Consider the following 13,992-nt stretch of genomic DNA (forward strand, 5'->3'; position numbering starts at 1 on the left):
TTTGTGCGGTAATCTACTTTATTTACAAATGTTCTCATAGGAAAAGGGTTCAGGTGCTGCAAACGTGTAGTATGGCGGCGGGCCACTTTGAAAATTAGTTCCATGGCCTTTTTTGATCTCTGGTCCACCCGTGGCTGAGAGTGAGCCTGCGTGGAGACCAACTCTGATGACTTTGCCCCCACAATGATTCGGTAGTCTCACACACTGCGGTCAATGTATCCACTACTAATGGTGACAGGGGCACTGGAGGCATGATGGCTGGCAGGCTGGCTGGCTGGCTGGTCTACCCTGCTGTTGCAGTAATCTTTGACTGGAGGGCCTCTCCTCTGATTCCTTCTCTAGAGGACTCCTGTTGGACAAGCATACCGCAGACAGCCGCTGGAAGCGTGCCAGATAATCATGTCACTGTGGGTCCATGTCTAAGCACTGCACCTGGGATTTGAGGCAGGTCTGTCACACCACAAGGTGATGCAGTCGAGGTTCCTAAAGAATTGTCCTGGTTGCTTAGACTGGGACATTAAGTAGCAGCGAGTGTGGGAGGGGCATAAAGATGACAAGCCATGCTGACACCCCAGTTACTGCTTTGATTGGCATGGGCATGCTGCGTCACAGCTCCTTCTGTACAGCAGGTGGTTCTTGGTATATATGTTGATTTGTGACCCCTATTTGAAATATGTCTCTGAGTGCATGTTTCCTTTCTGATCCGTTGATGTCATTAAAACATCTCCTGCCAGCGTGTACACATTAAGCTGAATGATGTCCACAGTATTGGTGAATGCTCACCAGCCCTATGTCACACCTGTCATCATACGGTTGTGGCTGCTTTTGCAGAATGGCCAAGGGACTGCAGATATGCTCAATACCTCTCCCCAGCGTCCATAGACCCACAGCACATTTCTGCTACTAGACATCTCCCCTGATGCATTGTCTTTGATTATCATTAGTCTTTATTTGTATACAATTCTTAAAGAATCTTTACAAAAACTGTTTCATAGTAATACAGTTTAAAAACGAGATTTACAATATCTTAAATATATTTCAGCACACACTTAATAATCACATAATTAAAATGTATAGCGCTCTTACAATCATCAAGCAAGAAGTCTCATATCGACGAGAGCACATGATTAAAATACATTAACTCACGTTTCCATTAAAAACTGGACTAACGACTATACTGCTGCTACATTCATAATTTATATACTAAAAACAACGGGCAATTGCTATCATCCGTCTTGAGTAATATTTTTATCTATCGGCAATCACCTAGCGATGTTACGCCAAAGCTAATATAGACTAATATGGAGACTTTCCAGGTTGAAGTTGAGGCAGTATGTCCAAAATGAGTCACTTTTTATGGTGCCATAATTATGAACATAGCTACAGAGTATGGACATATATGTATCACCCAGGAGTTTGCATTCAGTGAATACATGTTTGGGGGTCTCCACAGCACTCGGTATGTTACATATTCGACACACTCTTTGGGCCAAAGGGATCTTCTGTTGTGCTCCCACAAAAACCAGGAGAGGAAGTTGATTGGTACGAAGTCCTAAAATGAGGCTACTCTCTGCAGGCGAGGAACACTGGCGCAAATAGGGCTGGGGGCTCAAATCCCTATGGACGACCATTGACACATATGCATATGATTTTAGTAGCGATAGTCGGTAGTAACTCCTAGTCCTATCCCATTTGGCCAACCTCTTTCCCAAGAGATTTTTCGATTTTTCATATTTTGAACCCCCACTCAAAGTGAGGATACCATCCCCAATACCTCATATAGCTGATTAGCTATACTCGAGAATTCTCCCTCATTCCCTCTCCAGTTTCTCTCCCTGTCTGCTCCCACCATTAACAGTAGTTTGCATCTGGGGTTTGTGTTAACCTTGAGATGGAGTCAGCCCTGTCGCGTAAGCAAGTGGCCCCTTAATGTAACCAGTCCAAGTTCTAATCTCAGGAATTGCACTGAGACATTCTTGGCCAATCTCAGAGCACGTTTCCAAAAATAGCCTTCTAGTCTATGAAGCAAACTTAGATCTGACATTATTAGGGCCTCTAGACCATAGAGGACCATTGGGCAGAAACTTTGTTGGTATAAAATGAGAATTTCCTCCAATGAAAATGCGGCTGTTTGGCATGCAAACTTCACAATACAGTTTGCGGCCCTTGTTCGTTTTAGCCTCTACAATATATTTATAGCTCTGGCTCTGGCTCATATCAAGGCCCAAATAAAAATACTTATTGACTACATCAGATTGCTCAGGCTCGTAGAGATCAATGGCTGGTTTATCTTTCTAGCTGAAACTAACATGATTTTAGTTTTAGACATATTGATGGTCACTTCATTTTTAGCTGCAAATTCAACCAGTGTTTGGAACATATTCTTTATTCCACTTGCCGTATGATTGAAAATAAATGGGTTGTCTGCATATATCAAGGCAGGGATTGTCACCCCGTTTATTCTAGGACAGCAGCCTATGACCTTCTCAAAAGCGTTGGGTACATCACCCATGTAAACATTATATAATAGGGGAACCAAGACGCATCCCTGTTTGACACCCTTATTGAGCCAAACTGGGGCTATAGTCACTCTTGCATCATTCAACCTTACCCACCACTTCGTACTTTCATGTAGTCTCTTCAGAATGTCCAACAACCATCCTGGGCAATCCCAACCAGACGGTTTTGCCCATAGTTTATTGTGGCTTACCCCATCAAAAGCTGCCTGAAAGTCGACAAAAATAATATATAATGCTGGGGCTCTCTTTTTGGCAGCTGTGCGTATCAGTGTATCCAATGCTTTCAAGTTATGTGAAGTGGAACACCCCGGGTGAAATCCAGTTTGAGTAAAGTGAAGCAGCTTTCTTTTTTCAGCCCATGTATACAAGTGGTTCAACACCAAAGCAGCAAAAGTTTTTCCTGTTACATCCAGGAGGGATAGAAACTATCCCCATCTGTAATTCGATGGGGATAGTCGATCGCCCTTTTTATAAATAGGTAGGAGGATCGACTGTCACCATGAATCAGGGATACGTTGCTCCGCACAAACTCTAACAAACAATACACCAAGGAGTTTGGCCCATCTCACTGGGTCTTGTTTTAATACAATACTTGCCAAGCCATAAGGGCCATGGGCCCTGGAGTTAAGATTTTTAATAATTTCCATGATTCTCTCACAGGAGAATATTAAGGGCCAATTGTATATTTGGCTTGTGTCCCCCCACTAAGCGCTCCTCCTTCCCCGATCTGTCAACTAGGTAGAGTAGCCAATCTTTTTCCTGTATAGGGTTAAGGGATTGTCTCAGATATGCCAAATAGAGCTGCGTATTTTTACTGCGCAGATCATGCCTTGCCAGTAGCTGTTCCTCACTGATGCCCGCCAAAATTTTAACCACTGTCTATATTCAGCTTTTATTGTTTGTTTGTTTGTTTGTTTGTTTTATTATTTGTAATGTGCAGCATACCCTAAGGTAACAGGACGCAGCAGTTACAAGAATATGCAAAGCTTAGTTACAACAACGTCAATTTTACATACAGGTATTAAATACAGGGTGTATACAGATAGAGCATATTTATAGGCGGATGGTGTAAGAGCAAACATACAAATGATGCATACAAGTTGCTTACATCAGCAGTATATGCAGTATATACAATATATACAGGTATAGGTGATAGTGAGGTGAGTGTGTGCAGGTATAATCTTGGCTACTTGCTGCATTTAATGATCATTCGGTTTCAGCCACAGGATAGTGTTGGTCCTAAAATTTTGGTAGGGAAGGTCAGTTCTCAATATGGGAGGTAGGGAGTTCCACAGTTTAACTGCTTTCTTCGGGAAGCTGTTGCCACCAATAGTGGAGCGATTGAAATTAGGTATTGAGAGGCAATCTTTATAAGCTGTTCTAGACGGTCTCAGGGAGATCTGTCTATGGAATCTGTTGACTAGGTAAGTGGGCGCAGCATTATTAAGAGATTTATGGGTAAGTGACACAGTTTTTAGGAGGATTTTGTCATTGGTTGGGAGCCAGTTATTCTGTCAGCTACTCTCAGAGATGTGGCCTCTCCTAGAGATGCCTAGTGCCGCTCTAAGGGCATTATTTTGTAAAGTTTGGATTTTTCTAATGGTGGCTTTGGTTGACCCAAGATAAAGGGTGTTGCAATAGTCCAGGCGAGACAGGATGAGGGCTCTGGCCAGGGTAGTGCAACTAGTGTCAGAGAGAAATGGTTTAGCTGTGCGGATGAGTTTACACGTGTAGGCCGTGGAGGACGCTAGAGAGTTAACCTGTTTGGTAAAAGAGAGATTTGAGTCAAGGTAAAATCCTAGCGTTTTTACCTCGTGTTCTACTTTGATACTGTTGCCATCAATTATAAATGAGGAATAGTCAGGTCCTAGTTTTTTAGGCTAGAGGTGTTGCCCAGGATAACGAGTTCAGTTTTATCATCATTCAGGCATAGTCCATGCGTGGCCATATATGTCTGGATGATGATGTACACTCTATTCACCAAAGCCAAATCCTTTTCATAATCCCCAGAAAGCGGGAGGAGGATCTGGGTATCATCTGCATAGTTAGTGTAGGTGATACCGAGATGATCCAGATCATCAAAAAGGGGCCTGGTAAAAATGTTGTACAATGTAGGCGAGACACAAGAACCCTGGGGCATGCCACAAGTGATTGGTATGGGGTCGGCAGCTGCAGTAGGCGAAACAACCCTCATAGTTCTACCATTTAGGAAGGATCTGATCCAGGTAATTGCTTTATCAGAAAAGTGTGCAGCTGTGTTGAGTTGGTTGCATAGAATAGTGTGATCAACCAAGCCAAATGCAACCGAGAGGTCTAGGTGTTTTTGGATTTGTACATAGTCAATCTTATCCAGAATTTGTAGGAGGAAAGGTACTGTCGTGATTGGCCTGTAGTTGTTGGCACGGAAGGGTCGAGAGTAGGTTTTTTAAAAAGTGGAAGTACCCAAGATTGTTTAAGATTAGTGGGGATGGTACCAGTGGAGAAGGACGCATTGATAAGCTTCGTGATAAAAGCGGAGCGGTCTCTGGCTGCATCCTTGATGCGCTGAGTGGGGCAGAGGTCGCCCTGACAATTGGACGGTTTCAAGGACAGGGTGATTCTTTCCACTTCAAGAATAGAAACTTTGGTAAAGTTGAATCTGGTGGCTTCATTAACAGTAATACTGTCCATTATTTTGGATGGGGGAGAGTCGTTTAAGGAAGCTCTTTTACTGGAGATTTTATTTTGTAGGGTGGACATTTTATCGGCTAGTGCGTTTTGGATCTCTGAGCATCATTTTTTATCTTTAATGCATGTGTCGGTCGGGTGGTTCTATGGGGGTCTCTATTTCTGTTAGGATGGAGAATTGTTGCTTCATATTGGATTTGGCTTGAGATATGCGCGTGTCGAAGGAGATTCGTTTTGCTAGGCATATTTCTTTTTTATAGAGAAATGAGAGTTTAGAGAGTTTGAGTTTATTGGCTGTCGAGGGTAGTTTTTTCCAGGCGGCCTCACAGTTTCTTTTTTGTTGCCTTAGGGTTTTTAGGAAAGGCATAAACCATTTATTCAGATGAGTTTTAGGCTTACTTGGCCTAAGTTTGAGGGGGGCAATCAGGTCCAAGGAGGTGGTCATAATTTTATTATATTCTTCAACCAGGAGCTCCGGATCCGTGTTGTCTGGGAGCGTGTTGAGGGTAGGGAGTAAGGCTGGGATAAGTCTGTCCACAAAAATACTCTTTTTATTTCTGGTTAACATGGGTGGAACCCTGATAGCTGGTGAGGGTGGGAGTCTATTGGTAGAAAGCATGAATGACACAAGGTGGTGGTCAGTCCAAGCTAGTGGTGAGATAGAGAGGATGTTGGCCTGACAGTTGTAGTCTGCCACCCAGTCAAGTATTCTACCTTTATTGTGGGTAGGTGTGTTATTTATTTGGGTGAAGCCTAATTCTGAAAGGGTGTTGAGTGTGATATGGGCGAGCTGGTCTAATGGGTCATTGAAACCTATATTGAGGTCCCCATGTACAAGTGCTTGTGTGGAACTTTTGAGGTTACTGGACATAATGGTGTTAATGTCATCCTCTAATGTTCCGGGAGGGCCTGGGGGGCGGTAGATCAGGTGAATATTAAGGGTTTGGGAATTGGTGAGTGGGACTTTAACAGATAGCAGTTCACATGAGAGGACATCAATAGGAGTGGCTAGTCTCATGGAGAGGCTACATTTGTAGATGATAGCGATACTACCTAGATTTTGATCTGTCTTGACTCAATATGGAGTAGCAGTCCGGGAATACTAGCATAAACATGGAGCCTGCTGCAGGGTGTAGCTAGGTCTCGGTGATGGCGAGGAAATCTAAGTCCTTGTTTAGGATCAGGTCAGCAATTTCTGTAGCATGTGCTACTAGAGATCTGGAGTTGATTAGAGCTCCCTTGATCTGAGGGTTCAAGGTAGTTGTGGTTTTAGAGTGGTGGAGTTGTGATGTTTTAGGTTTGCTATGCTTGGCTAGACTATTTAGAGGTACAGGGTCAGAATTGGGGGCTGTGTTCACATTTAAGTTTGTTTGGCAAGGCCGAGTTGACATAGACCTTAGTCCTGTTGTGGTAGGAATAGATCTGATGGGAGGCTCATACATTTTGCCTAATCTAGCTCTAAGATGTAGATTCCTAGCTGTAGTTGGGCCGGGATTACTTGGTAGTGGGGATTTAGTATCATACATGTCTAAGAGTGTTCTAGTAGTTGTAGTATTATGTAGGTTGGAAGTATGTGTTAGGGTAAGTGTAGTAGCATAGTAAAGAGCATAATGCTTTGTATGATGGCTATGATGTGGGCAGTCTGGCTAGAGGCTGGAGGGAGCATGTTAAAATAAGGTGACGGAACAATTTAGATGGTAAAGGTCACTTTAGTCGGATTACCATATGAAGGCTTGGGCTGGCGATCAGTCATAGGCTTAGAGAGGCAGATAATAGCAGAGGTAGGCAATAATTAGTAGGAGGGCTTAAGCCACACTTGTTCTGAGCAAACTTAGCAGTGTAGGCAGACAATCAGTACAGGCAAGAGGACTTGTATCCCCCTTATTGCCAGGGCCTGTGGTCTCGTATCCCTTTACGTCTCTTGGTTCAGTTTGCATCACGGATGGCTATGTCAAATGTATTAACATGCTTCTCGATTAATGCAGAGTTGTCCCATTGGTCTAGACCTGCTGTTGTCGCTAATCCTTTAACCCATGTCTCTATTTCATTACAATTGGCCGATGGCAACCGGTCCATATCTCTTACTATTGCATGTTTAAACAATTGATTGGCTTTGTTGATATTACAGGCTGTCCAGTGGATGCAATTACCTGCCTGTTTGGCAAAAGCCCCACTACAGCACTTAATCTCCGGGCATAGAACTGGAGTTCTAAGCTCAGAGACAGAATGGCATGATTGCTTTAAGAATTTGGTTCAATTTTCAGATTTTTAATTTGCTTGCCTTCATCATGCAAGTATTATTGCCAAAGTAATAATCTAATGTAGCTCTGCTCTTGCTCTAGCTCCACGTGAACTACCCTGAGACTCCCCCTCCCCAGTTCTACCGTTCATCATGGTGAGGTCCCAATTTTTTTAGAAACTGCACCCATTGGGTATCCTTTGCGTTGCCCACTTTTGGTAGTATGTAGCTGGATCTTGACACATAATTATACAATGGGCATTCCGCATCATCTATACATCTGGCATTCAGATCCCCCAGAAGGGTTATTCGCTCCTCACCTTGGCTTGAAACCTCGGTCAATAACTCACCCAGAGATTCCTGTATACCCTCCACGGTACCAACATCAGGGGGGAGATACATGTTCACTATCACTAGGTTGAGCACTTCATTATATTTATTAAATGTTAGCTCGACCCCCAGTATTGTATTATTTGTGGGTGCCAGGATACGTTGAGATGCTCTAAGGTTATGGCTGATGCCTATTATAAGACCCCATATGGTCTGCCTCAGGGGCCCCTTTTGGCCATTACTTGGTAAATTTGGTAACCCTCAAAGATTAAGGTGGTCTCCGGCCAGGTTTCTTGGATCATAAAAATGTCCAACTTAGCGAGTAACCAGGCTGATCCCGCTTTACTCGTAATATGGCTGAAACCCCTAGTATTCCAAGTCTTGGTTATACTACGAGGGTGTCAAAGGATTTTAGATTTTTGACTTGCCATGTACAGCCAAACCTTGTGGCACATTATTACCTCAGATTCTACTTGTTGAGCGAGAGAAGTCACAACACACTGTTAATTGATATCCTAGGGCACTTAATATTTCTGCGCACATACACATTAAAGAAACTACGGCTGGGGAGGCAAAATGGGTCAATGCCCAGTTTGTCTCGCTGTACCATCCTTGAAGTGCGATCTGAAGCATTTCTCGACTACCAATAGATGATAGACTGGGGATAGATGCCCAAATGTGTACGATTCAAAAAAGAGCTGGGAGATGTAGGGTTGAGCTCTTCTAATTTTGCCAGGGGAACCTATGTCACCCATTCGTTTTTGGCTATAGTCGAGAGAGGTGGACAAGGGGGCATAGAAACATGGACAAATGGACCCTTAAAAAGTCTCCTATTTCCTTGGTGGTGGATAAGACATCTCATATACAAGCACCAATTGAGTTGGATTAGACATCTTACTTACAAGTGCCAAAGGATTAGATTAGGGTTGTGTTCTGGGGCCCAGTGAGGTTGTGCAAAAGTAGGGTGGGAACTGGGCAGGGCTGTGCTTTTTCTCATCCCCTATTCTGCACTCCTTCTGCTAGTCACAGGGCCCATGACTTCATAAGAACATATTGCGCTGTTTTCCACAGGATGATTATTACACATCCTAGGCAGAGTTTCGTGGGCCCTACAATCATCCATGTCTCTCTTGCAGGACCGCAGGCGGGCTGTATTGTCCAAGTCCTTTGGCACTTGTAAGTAAGATATCTAATCCAACTCAATTGGTGCTTGTATATGAGATGTCTTATCCACCACCAAGGAAGTAGGAGACTTTTTAAGGGTCCATTTGTCCAATGGTCCTGGAAGGGTCACTTGCCTGTTGGTTCCATCCCCCTGGTTTTTGATGATTATCCTCTGGCCCCTGGACGGGCCACTTAATCTTTTATCCTTATGTTGAGGTGGCTTTACCGGAGGGGAGTGAGAAGCACTAAGAAAGTTAACCTGCTTTGTGGGGTTGGATGTATTGACCCTCTTGTACTTTTTGTCACTCTCCTCCCTCTCCATCATGGATATCTCATTGCAGAAATCATCTAGGGCTTCATCGTAGTTTTCTGCAAAAATTGTTAACACATCAGGATTATGGCTTGCAGATGGAGATCGGTGGACTATTGCGGCCTGCCCGGTTGCCAAGCTCAGCGCCCCTTCCTCATGGGACAGTCTAACGGCTCTAGGCCTGCTAGCCAATGTTGGCTCTTGTGCAACAGATTTAAACTTGTGTAAGAATCTAATAGAATGTCTGTGGTACTATCCGTGATGTCTTTTAGTTGAAGTGGATCCACCGCAACGTCAGAGTAAAGAGTGTGTAGTGCCCTAGTTTATCCAAAATTAATGACAATTGTTGTAGAATACATTGGGTATCACTCTCCCTTGCCTTTTTATGCAAGATTCTCAAAGTGCCTTCTTCTGTAGAGTCGGTTTCGTCTGATGTAGATTTGTGAACCAGGTCTATCAAGTTAGCGCTATTAGACAGTGAGGATACCTTGGGGTTTGTTATTGATGCCAAATTAGGCCCCAATGAATTACGCTTAAAAGATCTACACATTTTAAGGAGTGAGCCTTTGATATTTAAGCGATAGGACTCAGTATTTGTTTGTCAAACTCTTCATTCCCAGAAGAATTACAGTTTTTTTCCTGGGGATCAAATTACATTCCACGTTCGACTGGCTGCTGGCCCCAATAGGTTCTATGGGCGGACACCTTTCAGATTGAACGCCAGGCAGAAAAGAGGAAGGAAGTGAAATTCTTCACTGAGTAACCACCTCGAAAAAGCCCGTTAGTAGCGGTTGCTTAGGTTCCAACATCAACCAATAGGCTGGTCGGAAATCTTTGCGTTTTTCCAAGTGCTGAAGGTAGCTTCAGCAACTTGCTGGTATGGTCACTGAACGATTTCGTTTTTCAGCTTTAGCCGTTCCACTGCGCAGCCACGGTCTGTGGTGATTCACTGACTTCGTAACAGCCTGGTGTCGGCCCATGGTGTTTCAAGGTTAAAGGTAGCGGAGCAGGACAAAGTAAAAAGGGGGGGAGGAGGAGAGAGAAATCAAGAAGAGGAGAAAAGGGGAAAGAAAGGAAGGGATAAGGGAAAAGGAAAGTAGGGGAAGATTAAGAGGGGGTTCCAAGGTACTAAAGCCAACAGTCACCACTCTCAACACAGCTTCCGTGTTTCCGTTTGGATATTGAGGTTCGCGTGGCGAACAAAAGGAGAATAAGGAGGTTGTTGAAAGGCGCATCAGCCCACAGTCACCAGCCTCCTATTTCAATTTAGGTGTTTAATAAGTAACACGGCTAGCGGTAAGAGCTTCGCCCCCATGGCTCTGCAGTTCATTTGTAGAGTTCCCTCTGGTTTGCTGAGGGAAACAGGCTACAGAAACTCAGTCTCGCCTGGTCTGTCGAGGAGGGGCATTGTTGTCAGGCACGCATTCAAAGCGTCTCCACCAGGGCTGCCTGCTTCTACAACGTCTGCGCCGACTGCAGTGACTGCCTCTCCGCGCAGCTCCGCAGTCTCCGGGGTGTTTTGAAAGACAAGTCACGCCTCCAGTAGAAAGTGGTGAAAGAACAGAATATCTCCAGCAGCGGACCATGCTGGAATCAGTTCACGTAACCCCTAGTCGTTGCACCCGCACACCGAGACACTCTGCCTCACTCAGCCATGGCTCCGCCTGGGGAGAGAGGGCCATGAAGTGTCCACCTCCACACAAATGCATGGCCAGCAGAGACAGACTCCTGTATGTTATAAACCAAACAACCCTCCTCATATGCCATTTCTCCCTAGCTGTACTCTAATGCAATAGTTTGTAGGTGTGGGTTGGTTATTTGTCCACCCATTGACTGCCCATGGCCATGATCATCCCTATGGCCATTCCCATCAAGTTCCTGCCCTTTCCCACCCAAGACACCTCCTCATGGGAACTTGTTGAGCTCGCTTTAAACCAGCCGTACCATCAAACGTTGCACTCCAAGTTCCTACCAGTGTTTTTATTCAAAGAAGTCTTCTAAGAGTTAATGCCAGTACGGCAGTGCAGTGCAAGTGAGCCTTTCCCATGCCTACACAAAAGCCTAAACTGTTGGCATTGTCAATGCTTGTTTAATTTGTATTCTGGTACATTCAGTCCTGAATGTAAAACTGAGAAAGGAAAACATACATTGTACAGTGCTTAAGAAAATAATTTCACTTGACAAATTTACCACGTCTAACATGAAACAACTTCACTGCGCTGCAATTGGCGTGGTGTGGTGGTCATGTTGTAAACTGCGACCCTAGAAATCCACCTCCTCTAAGGCCTAGTTGAGTTACCTGTGTACATATTGAAGTGCACAGAAATGACCGAAACACTGTAATAAATAAGCACCTGGCGCTATTATAAATACGTATATATACCTCACGGTGTCCTGCCTCTGTTGTTTTTGTGGCGGTCCGACTATCTGCCAAAACTTTTTTTTTTTAAATAAAACTCGTAATCTATTACGATTTGAGTTTTTTTTTTCTTTTTTGGGGCTCAATGCAGTGGAGATTTTCCTCGCCCTTGAGTGCGGTTTGATTTCCTCCTTTTTTTGTGTCTATATATATATATCTGCCCTCTTCGTCTTTGGTAGCATCTGGAAGGCAATGTTTGGACATTTGCTACGGAGGAAGACCATGCAGACAGGATTGCATAACCGCTTTAGTTCCTCACACCTCACACCTTGCATTCCTGGTATTTCCTTTGCATTCTGGGGCTCGTAGTTTTGTATTACATTTCCTATTATACATACAGAATTCAACCAATGAAAAGCATGAAAGCAGCACCGAATCCACAGACTACCCATACTTGGCCTATGGACACTAGAAATCTGAGCGTATCCTCGGATCTAGCCCAGAGCACTCCAATTGCCCCCTGTGTCAGCCCCGAAAACTGTAGTCTTGCTTTCGTGGTGAGAAAATCAATCTACATGGATCAGGTTCAAAGACTAGGCTTGTATTGAACAATTTAAAACATGTGGACCAATGGTGGCTCTTTTCAGCGTACTCAAAAAAGCAAATTTATCTGCGAGACTCCATTTGAAAGTAAATCCTATGAACTTGGAACTCTTAGCTGAACCAAAAATAATAGTATGTTTAGTTTTAACTTGCCACATTTTTACAGAAAGATAAATACTGACTTGCTACAGTTTTTTTTTGTAAACTCTGTTTTTTATTTTGAGAGTAATCACAGAAATACATAGAACTTACTTCATTTTACAGTGTCGGGGCCAGCCCCGTTTCCAGCCTTTACAGATTTTTGTAATTCTTAAACATCTAAACGTTCCCAAACAACATTGGGCTAGACTGGCCACCACCCCACTCTTCCCCTCCGTGACGTGCTCATGTGTTTTTGGTTTCGGCAGACGTCATAGTATGGTTGCAGTAGTTCCCATTACCTCCACGTCCACTCTTCCTCGTCACAGTACTTACTTCATGAGGCCCCTGCCTCCGACACAGGACCTTCTTCTATTTCTTTAAATTCCTATAACTCCTCCCCCACATCCACGTCACTCCACGTCACTCAGTTAAATTTTTCCTGCCTCCGGCAGGTTGGACTTTTTCTTCCCGGTGCGGGGCACTGGGGAGCACCGATTGCTGGCCCCCTGGGCGGGGCTGTGTGGCGGGGCCCTCGGCTCCCTCAGGTGCGGCGCTGCTCCTGGGCCACCTGCGGGGCTTAGGGTCACAGTTGAGCGGGATTGCCTCGCTCGGTTCTTTGCTGGGCTCTGGACCGCAGCGTGAGCATTGTGTCCCGGGTCCTGCATGGCCCGGGGGAAGGTAAGGAGAGGGGAGGACTGGGCTTGATGTTTTTCCCCTCTCCTCCTGTTTTGGCCATCTTGATTCGACAGGCCTTTTCCTCGTGCTCTGTGTACACATCTTTATTGGAAAGGATGGCAAGCACTTGGCAGTATGGGCTAGCCTTCCCTTTTATTGTGTGGCCTCTCTGCTTCTTGTCGTGGGGTGACAGTGGCAGAGAGTCTTTGAAAGTGCGGGGGCTCTGTTCTGTCGCAGGCATGTCACATACCACCCGCTCCTCAGACACACACAGCACAGGATGCACCGGATGTTAGCTGCATTCTCTGGGGGAAGGTAAGGAGAGGGGAGGACTGTGCTTGATATTTTTCCCCTCTCCTGCTGGTATGGCCATCTTGACTCCTTCAACATGCCGTTTCCTCATGCTTTGTGTACACATCTTTATTGGAAATAATGGCAAGCACTTGGCAGTATGGCCTAGCCTTCCCTTTTTGTTGTGAGGCCTCTCTGCTTCTTGTCGTGGCGTGACAGTGGCAGAGAGTCTTTGAAAGTGCTGGGGCTCTGTTCTGTCACAGGCATGTCACATGCTACCCGCTCCTCAGACGCACGAAGCCCAGGATGCACCGGATGTTGGCTGCATTCTTTGCGTGCAGCCTGTGAAAACGGCGCAGATTTGGACGCATCTGCCAGCGGCCTGAAGGGTACCGGCCTGGCATAGTCTACACTTTGGGTTCAAGTCTCTGCGGTGCTGACTCGGCATTTCATCCTTCCTAGACCGACGCATTGGAACGATTTAGAGCTTGGGGCTACCAGCTACTGGATACAGGGCTCAAGCCACCTCTCCGTAATGTGGCGAGTTAGTGGTGTGTTTGGGTCTGTGCTAGCTATGGACGCAGACTCCTTGTCCTGTCCTCTTCCTCTGAACTGCACGAGGGAAGATCAAAGGAGATGATTTTCTTTTCCCTTGTCCGGCATGGAATTATAGAAAATGCATCATGGAAGTAAT

This window comes from Ambystoma mexicanum, chromosome 11, assembly GCF_040938575.1.
Source record: "Ambystoma mexicanum isolate Mex_15411 chromosome 11, UKY_AmexF1_1, whole genome shotgun sequence".
Taxonomy (NCBI): Eukaryota; Metazoa; Chordata; class Amphibia; order Caudata; family Ambystomatidae; genus Ambystoma; species Ambystoma mexicanum.